General features: G+C 42.3%; 1 protein-coding gene across 1 annotated transcript in view; it reads left to right on the top strand.

Annotated features, from left to right (window-relative positions):
* LOC122252365 (uncharacterized) overlaps window positions 1-538 on the top strand; it is a 5,246-nt gene extending 4,708 nt beyond the window's left edge. Inside the window, exon 5 of the mRNA XM_086546855.1 lies at window positions 1-538. This exon is cut by the window's left edge and continues 1,321 nt beyond it. The gene's annotated coding sequence lies outside the window, so the exon portion shown is untranslated.
* Window positions 539-10,000: the final 9,462 nt, after the last annotated feature.

Here is a 10,000-nt window from a genome sequence, read left to right on the forward strand (position 1 = left end):
CCAAACCGTAGATTTGCTGTCCCAACTCATCGTACCTAAGTCTCTGAATGGTGAAATAATTTACTATAATAGCAATACACTACAATGTAATCGTATTCGGGCAAACTAACCTAAATGAGTTCCAGACAATAGAATTCTGGATTATGGAAATTGAACCTTTAATGAATTTAATTCCATGTTAATATTATTTTTGTATTATCATTTTATCGCTGTATTCGAGATTGTTCTTTTTGCTAAGGATATTGAAAGTGAAATTATTTAATAATATAATGATAAAAATAATGATGGTAAGAATAACACTATGGATCATGATGATAATTGATACATGGAACACTGAGATATGGAAATCATTTATATCGGAACAATCATAATATATTTGAATGAATAAAGCTGTTAATCTTCTGTGATGTGATCTTATTGTACAGGAGTGAATATTCTAGAGACATTTGAGGTTATTGTTTTGTTTTAATATCTATTTATCTTTTGAATATTTATCACAATAAACTTTTCTGTTCATTAAAGTTTTCATCAAAAGGTCCTAGATGTATTTTTTTTCCATTTTGCCCCCGAATTCCAAAGATTAAAGGCAAAATCTAATCCATTGAAGACGAGGATATTTTTGTTTCCCCGGTCTCCAGGAGGGGCACTATCGCCACCTCCGCGGTACTCTAGATGGGATTTATTTCAGAGCAACGCAGCTTTACACGACGTATCGCGACTTTTCCTTAATGGACTCATTTTTTGTGTTCGTAATTTTTTGTGTTTTATTATATTGTGAGACTTGTGTGTCATACTAAGAGCTTTATCAATGTTGCATTGAATTGAAATAGTTCTTTATACTAAGTATGATAAAAGTATTGTAGTTTTATGGGAGGACGATTTAATTTTTCGTATTCATGTTCTTTCGTAAGTAAATACCAAAATAACCATCCACAATAAAGACTACAAGAAGAGATGTGGAAGAAGGAGACTTGTGCTTATGACTGCGAGTAGCACAGCACAAAACAGTCATACTGTCACAGGGGCATATTCTAGACACTAGACACGATCTGGGTCACTTTTCTCTTCTCATTCTGCTTGTACGTCCTGCACCGCCGGTTTTTAGAGCAAAAGACGAAAAACTAACCACAGATATGATCTCATTGCTACAATTAAAAAGAAATCATGAGATCCGACCGTAGTCCCGTGTACCCTGTTTTGATACGAACAGTAGAAATGATACAGAATATGTGCACTTCATGTCACTGGTGATACGCTACAGTGATTCCATTCACAAATTTGCAACAGGTGGAAATTGGACTTAACAAAATGAAAGATATACGATATATAATGTTTGATGCATGATTCTATATATATATATGTATATATATATATATATATACTATATATATATATTTTTTTTTTTTTTTTTTTTTTTTTTTTTTTTTTTACATCACTGCATCCTGTGTATTTTTTTTCTATATATATACCCATTTTATGTTACAGTCTATTAATTTGACTAGAGTTCTGTACTCTACACAGGTAGGGGTATGTCCAAGGGGTGGCCAGGGATGACATGCACTTATTCTGGAGTCCGATTGGTTATCTTAGATGCCATCTCGTTATCTTAAATTGTAATTGTCTTAAATTGTAAATATTTCAAGTGGAAATGGATTATATAGACATTAATAATAATGTAGATTTATTCCTACATGGGTGTTGTGCCCATGTGTATGCTTAGACTTCTTGCCAGGGGATAAAAACAATAATAAAAAATAAAAATAAATAAAAATAAATGTGATAAATAAAAAATCATTTGATAGTTAATTCATTATCACAATATATGTAAACAGACCAATATCCTAAACAATAGAATAGGCTAGTGAGGAAAGTACTGCACTTTTCTCCGAGATCTCGGGTTTGCACGAAAAAAACTCAAGTACAAGAACATTGCTTATGCCGAGAACACTTTATTGCACACTATTACTATTTACACAAAATACCAAACCTCATTTCCGTCATGCTCTTTTCTGCTAATGGTTGTACATAGATCATCCAGGTGTGCAATGAGCATCTGAGTGTGCAATTACCATCCTTTGATACTAGAGCATAGGGAATAATGGAACGAATGCGGGGTAATGTATTTTTCTTATTTATATGTATATTTTCTCTAGGCAAGGGGAGCAAAATAGAGGGTTAACCTCCCCTATCACCGTGTGTACGGCCCTTGTCTGTTCATAAAACTTACAGTATACTTTGCATTATTAGGAATATAAAGTATCAACGTTTAATAGAGTATCCCCTCAAACTTTCATTTTCTTTGATACTTACAAGAGAAGAGCACCGATTATATTTTTACCTGAGACTTTAATATTATTCGTTTACTTCATTTCTCTGCCACCTCATCTTATTACGATTATTCATTAAATTACTTATTTCATAAGTTTGAAATTTCTTTATCAATTTACTTGCATTTTTTCATTATTTTATCCGACTAATGAGAAACAGATAATTTTTGATAAAATTGATAAAGACATGAAATCACATCCAAACTACACAGACAGAGAGCATGAATGCAATATTCACTGCACAATACCAAATGCAGATTATCCTCATTATTTTTCATCACCTGATAAGACTCACAAAAAGAATGAGAACTGTCAGCAGCGAACGAACCTCAGTATTGTATATTATATATATTTCATGAATCGAATTATATAGACCGCAAAGTCATTTTCTTGGTAGCTCTTAAAAAAAAAAAAAAAAAAAAAAAAATCCTTAAAAAATAGCCTGCTAGGTGTTCTGGTTTCTGGCTGCCTCCCGAGGGGTTGACCCGGGACTTTGTTCAGCTACTAAGGGCGCACATGCAAGCTATTCTCTGACTTCTTTCTCCTGGTCTTACAACTTATCTTTTCTCCTTTCTCCATCTTTCTCAGCTTTCCTTCTATCACTTTATCTCCTCGCAAATTTCATTTCCACTATCCCTCCAGCTCCCTTCATGACTTCCTCTTCACTTTACACACTTCCATTATTCACTTCAACTTCCTTCTCCTCAAGACCAATCCTAAATAAAAAGCTAATACTCTCTTCACTGTACTTAACTTTCTAACTCTCATTTTATCTCCTCCCAAGTTTCTTTTCACTATCTCTCCAGCTCCTTTCACCACTTCCTCTTTCGCTTTATCACGCCCCCAACCCAAAAAAAAAAAAAATACTATTTTTTTTTTTTTTTTTACAAAGTTAAGATTAATAAAAATAAAGATTCCTTATCCCTAAACCCAACCCAAGTTCCAGACCCCTTCCTCCCAACCCTCTTCAACTTACCCCCACAGATAACAAGAAGAAGTCAACAATCAACAAAGACTTTTCCCCTTCCGACCTGGCAGGCCTCCCTGAAGGTTTTGAGTGGACATGGCATTTCAGAAAATTAACAAGTCAGACAGGGAGTTTCGTCCTCCCACTACTATAACTACGACTTTCCTTCATTTTCCTGACTGTTTTTCTTCACCTCAACTCTTCGTCCAACTTAACTGTCCCCTTCCACTTCGGTGAGAGTTCCAGTTTGTTGTTTGTTGTTGTGCTTCTCTCTTTTTTGAGACCTCAACCGCACTTACCTCATTCCTGTCATTTATTAGCACCTGCTAGACTCCCCATCCCACCCCCATCATCCATCATCCTTACGTTATGTTACCATGGGTCACGTAATTAAATTATCATATTCTGGGAACCCAATCTCCTGTGAGGTGGCTCTCCAGAAGATTTTCTCTCTCATAGAGGTTGCAGTCACGCACTGCTTTAAAGTCCATAACGGTTATAAAGTTGTCATGATCAAAGTTAGCCATCACCCAATCCTGCCAGATAGTTTTCCTTGCTTTTCCAATTTACTTGGTATTTATACTCGGTTTATTGTTAACTGCAAGGTATCTGTCTCCCAGCCATTGAGTGATTAAGCTACTGCACGCCTCGACAGCCCTGCTAACGTTGCTTGCAATTGACTAGCGAATTGATAGATGGTTCCGTCAAGCCACCGTGGTTAGCCGCGACCTTGACCAGACTGATCTATCAAATTGCACCTTGTATGATTGTTTGATTGTCAGATCATTGCTTGATAAACAGACTCTGAATACCGGTGTAGCTTCGGCGATAATCACCCCTATTCAGAGCCCAGTAATCACGCTCTCTTTTGATCTCTTTTACTCCCACTGCATTTCCTATTACTTCCTGTACTCTCCCTGGGCCTACGAGATTCCCCTTGTGGGGTCTGGTATTCGCCTGGGGGAGGGCTGCAGCCCCAGTCCCCTTGTAGCAGTTTGGGACCAGGGAGCGGTACCACGTACAAAGCCCCAAGACTCTCGAGGTACCGGAGTACTCCGCCGGCACTTCCTCAGAGTGGGTCGGGTTGCAGGAAATATGAAATAGGGAAACGCAGGTCTCCATAAACCTGCACTTCTATAGTGAGTAGGGATAGGGTTAGGCCCCTGCAAAGGGTCCCCACTGATCCGACAGGAACACTCGCACTTCCCCTTTGGGAAGGATGAGTTTGCAATTCCTGGCACCCCTTGCATCAGTGGCGTAGGTCACGTTATTACCACCCTGGCCTCTATCCTCATGTCGCCATGAGGATAAAGGTTCGTCCCACCAACGGGCGCACCTCTCCTGCTAAGAGAGAAGCCCTGTTGCAGGCACTATTCGATGCCGAGGTAAGGACTCTCCCAGTCATTACCGCCCACGACCACTATGTTATCATCAGCCAAGATGAGAGCAACGCCGAAAGGCTCTTTACAGAGCACTCGGCTAATCTCATGAGTACTAAGGGTTTCGAGGCTGTCATGCCTCCGGAGTTAAAAGCCAAACTAACTCTTGTGTTTAAACAGCTCGACAGAGAGCTAGTTAAAGAAACCCCTGCTGCCATTCAGGAAGAGATGGAGAGAACTCTTCCCAACACCAAAGCCGAGCACATCTTCATCATGAAGAATAGATACATGATGAAGATACAATTCTCGGACCACAAGACGGCAGCTCAGGTACAAGAAAAAAGGGTTGTATCTGTTTAACATTTACATCAGCCCCAGACAAATCGAACTCGAGAGGTTCACAAGCATAGTGCAATGCATGCACTGTTACAAGTATGGGCACTACAAAACAAACTGCTCAGACAAAGAGACAAGGTTTCGTCTATGCTCAGAATATGGAGCCAATAATCACTCTTACAGAGAATGCAAATCAGAGGTTAAAAGATGCCTGAATTGTGGGGAAGGACATCGCACCTTTGCGAACTCCTGCCTCATGAGGAAAGAGGCAATGAAAAAGACCAGAGAAGAGGTGAATAAGAAGGAGGAGGTGAAAAAAGAAATCCCTATTAAAAAAGTGGCAGAACAAACGGCCAAACTAACTATTGCTGCCACCCAGAATGCTTGGTTGAAACCGCTAATGAAGGAGATAAAGGAGAAGGAGAAGGAGAAAAGAGAACCTAGCATCATTCTCAAACTGCCAGACAACCTCTCTGTAGGTGTCATGACCGCCATTATCCACGCCCACCTCCGTAACATGGAGCCAGGCCTCGGATTCCGTCACCACGTGCATAAAGTGTTCAAAGATAACAACCTGCCGCAACTTGATCTGGGTAACGGGGACTCATGGGGGATTTTCAAGGTGCTTTCACCTCACTCACCTAACACCACCGCAGAAACCACCATCACCACATCCACTGCCTCACCACCATGCACTCAACCACGCACAATACCACCACAACCATGTCTCAGCCTTCAGGACGGGTCAGAGACAGAACTCTTCACCATACCACAAAGAAAACCCACAATCGCACCACGCCCAACACCCCAGAACACACCCACTCACACACCTACACAGTCACCCGCACGACCCAACACCCAAAAACAAACAATCACGCAAGCTGACGCTCCACCAAAACAACAACAAACACTGTCAGTGAAACCAAAAACAACACTCGCCACACGTAAACAAACAAACGTTCCTACAGACTCGGAGATCGATGAACACACCCAGCTCCACCGGGATGGTTACGATCTCCAACCACATACATACGGCATCCGTCTGTTCGCAGCGGGGCCAGGACGCTACAAACACTTAAACGAACAACAGATTGCACACGAAATCACACGAGGCACCATAAAGTGGATATACACAAACCCCACATATAAAAACTACATACATGAACAAAAGATCAAAGAACACGTACAAGCAGGAAACATCCACCTACACCCTGACATGATCGAAAGATTAAAACAACACAAACTCGAACAGCTACCCAGCGGCTGGTATCAATCATCCAACTCATCCTAACACTATGGCTGCGTCACACTCCACTCACACCTCACTACACTCAAGACTTACAATCATTCATCACAACGTACTCACCTGGACTATAAACAGAAGAAACGAACTCACAAATCATTACAGACAACTCGACCCTGACGTCATCCTCATTAACGCTCACTCTCTCAGGCATCCTCATTCCCATCGCATCTTCACCTATAACACATACACATCAAACAAAACAAACGGAAGAGATGACGGCGTAGCAATTGCTGTAAAGCAAAACATAAAACACAAACTTCTTGACAACTTTTCCTCTGAATTCATGGCAGTAGAAATAGACACCCCTCACGGTCCTATTATCCTCGCCACCACCTACATTCCTCCTCGCAGACCCTATCTCTCTGAACCAGACATCTTTCAGCTCCTGCGATACAGAAAACCAACATACATCATGGGAGATTTCAACGCACACCACAGACTTTTCGGTTACAGAGACACCAATGCCGTCGGACGAGGCCTCGCCTCACTCATCTCCGACGGCAGACTCATCCACCTCGGTCCTCACTCACCCACACTCATTCGACACAACACAGCCACTACTCCAGACTTAGTTTTCGCTAACACACATGCAAATCTAAATCACCACATAGTAACAGGCGATGCCACATCCAGCGATCACCTTCCCGTGATCTTAACACTATCCACAAATCCAATCATGGTTCCTACACCTCCCCAAGAGAATTTAAAACACGCAAACTGGGAAGGGTACAAAAGGCCTTATCTGCAGCGTCAAAGTCTTGAAATATTTCAGCTTCATGGGCACTGTCGGGCGTACGACAGCGAAAGTGTCGTACCGCTTGAACAAAACCAGCCGTCACGCTCACAGAGCGAGCAAGATCATCTCATATGCAGATGATCTGGCAATTATCTCTGTTGGGAGGAAGAATGAGAACTTAATCAGAAAGACCCAGCGTTGTCTGGATCTAATGTCTGAGGAATGCCGCAGAGTCGGGCATAAGATCTCAGCAGCTAAGTCGAAGGCAATGGCGCTGAAACAAGATGTCCGAGACCAAAGGCTGCGAGTCCAATGGTTAGAGCTAGAGTGGGTTCACGTCTTCCAATACCTGGGTGTATGGGTTGACAGTAAGCTTACTTTCCGCTCGGAGGTTCAATACCTCCTAGAACGGACCAAGGCAAGACTCTGTCATGAGAGCTCTGTCAGGGCGGCGCTTAGGGGCTGGGCACTGTGTACTAAGATCCTTCTATGTGCACGCTGTCCGTCCCATTGTGGACTACGCCTCCGTCGCCCTGATTACGGTCAAGCCTGGACTACGGAAAAAGCTTGACGTCATGCAAAACGATGCCGCCAGGATCATTCTGGGTGCTCCTATATGGGCTAAGGTTGACAACCTCCTCTTGGAGGCCAACCTTTTCCCTCTGGACATCCGGATCGATCAGATGGCGGCTCAGTTTCTTGCCAAAGTCTTACAGTCCCCGCCGGACTCGCAGCTAAGACAAAAAGTGCAGCGTCGGCTTGCACAGAACCATGAACTCTTTGCCAACAACTCCTGGCTGTCTCATACAGCCAGGGTGTTGATACGCTTTGAGCTCAAGGAGACACTGTTGGTCAAGGGCATGGACCTCCCCCACCCTGCCTATGCCACAGCCCCGCCGTGGGCAAGATCCTTGATAGAGTATTCTGTCATGAACCTGTCATGGAGAAAGACTCAGTACTTTCCGTCTCTTTTGAAGGCTGAGGCGGAGAGGAACATTGCAGAAATCACTCCACCAGGTAGTAAAACCTACTTCACGGATGGTTCTGTAGACCCCATTTCCTACACTGCAGGCGCCGGCTTTGCAGCAAGGGACGTAGCACAAGCTATGCGGGTGTCCGACAATGCCTCCTCGCTCCAAGCAGAGGCTGTCGCTATTATGGGAGCCCTAGCCCATGCAGCCCAGACGGACGGGCATGTTGTCATACATACAGACTCTAGGGCCGCCATTGACAGCCTGCAGCAAAGCACGCCCCTTGATAACGTTTACCTTCTGACCACGATTCTCACTATTGCTCAGAGAATCCTGGATCAGGGTGGACGCATTATCATCAACTGGATTCCAAGCCATGTTGGTATTAAAGGGAACGATGTAGCTGACAGGCTAGCGGAGGAAGGCAGGAAAAAACCCTTGAGTAATCTTGTGGTGCATCCTAGCCGAGAACTGCTAAGGCGTAAATTGATGGCTGCAGGGCAGGTCGGTGCCCTGCAGCGCCACAGAGAGGAAGCGAGAACCTCCCCCTCGGCCAGCTGGTACTCAGACGCCACAGGCTATGAGTCGCTGATACTCTCTAATAGAATACCAAGGCAAGCCTAAGTCAGTCTTCACAGACTGAGATTAGGCTACCCTTGTGCGTGGCAAATCATACCCACCATTGGGCATGATGAGCGACGCTGCAGCCATTGTGGCGCGCCGGACGCCAATATAGAGCACTATCTGATGGAATGCGAGCACACTCGCTTCCTCAGACATGGCCCAGAGACGACAGCCGCCGGGTTGGTAAGGCGGCTATGCCTATTGCTTTCTCCGTGGCAACTAGAGCGCCTTCAGGCAATCCAACCGCCACGGTAAGCATTCAGTGATGATGATCAGATGAGTCAGCACTTATAGCTGGCAGAGGCCGGGCCGCCTCGTGCATATAGCCCGGGCGAAGGGAAGCCTTCGCAAATCTCTCTGAACTGAACTGAACTCACAGAGCGATCCGTGCCTCTGTGGCGCGCCTTTGAAAAACATTTTTTACAGTTATTTGCTTCTTCTTCTGATGAAAAACACTTTTAAGTTCATAAAACACATTTCTTGTCTGCTTTAGTAATTCATATCGGAATGTGAATCTGAATATGTTAACATCATGCTACTTTAAGCATGAAAAAAAGTTTATTTCTTCAAAAAAATAGTTGTGCAGATTAGCAGTCAGCAAATAGATCTTATTTGTGCAAATATCGAATTCATTCCATGACACATCAATCAAAGCAAAATTTATTCTAGGCTTATTCGCCTAGGTATGCTATACTTTTCATGATAATTTCATTGCAACAAAAGTTATCCTCGCATATTGTGCGTGTATTACAGAAGTTTTGTTTAAAATGGATATCAAACACACAAAATTATTACTATTTGCAAACATTATAGGTTATCGCAGTAAATAATACTAAACTCAGGTATTTTATCGTTTTACATGAGTTACCGACTTGATTTACTTCAGTTTTCTCTGAAGAGACCACTTGCAGGCCATCAAATCTAAACAAATTCAAACGCATTACTCTGATTTTGACTATATACTTCAATAGCCTTTGATTACCAGTCTGCCCTGAGAATGAACATAAAAATACATCCAATAGACTTTTTATTGTTGTTTAAGTGTTTTTCATGTCAAACACTTAGTAAATTAAGTTTCATACGAGTTAAAAAGTAAATGTAATTCAAGCCAAAGGATTCAAACAATTATTTACCACCCATTTATCAAAGCTACATATGGTGGTATTTGTTTTATATTTTCACGCATGAACTGGAGTCTCGAAATATGCAGTATATTATACATTATAATCTTACTTCAATGTTACATAAATTTTGTTGTAAACCATCATTGAGATACTCTTTAAACGGTTCAATGAGACGACATAAGATAAAAATCAAGAAATATTTGGCATTTTCGCCATTCGGCGATGGTTCG

Source organism: Penaeus japonicus, unplaced genomic scaffold, assembly GCF_977035675.1.
Source record: "Penaeus japonicus unplaced genomic scaffold, GWHDUDI00000001_assembly GWHDUDI00000018, whole genome shotgun sequence".
NCBI classification, from domain to species: Eukaryota; Metazoa; Arthropoda; class Malacostraca; order Decapoda; family Penaeidae; genus Penaeus; species Penaeus japonicus.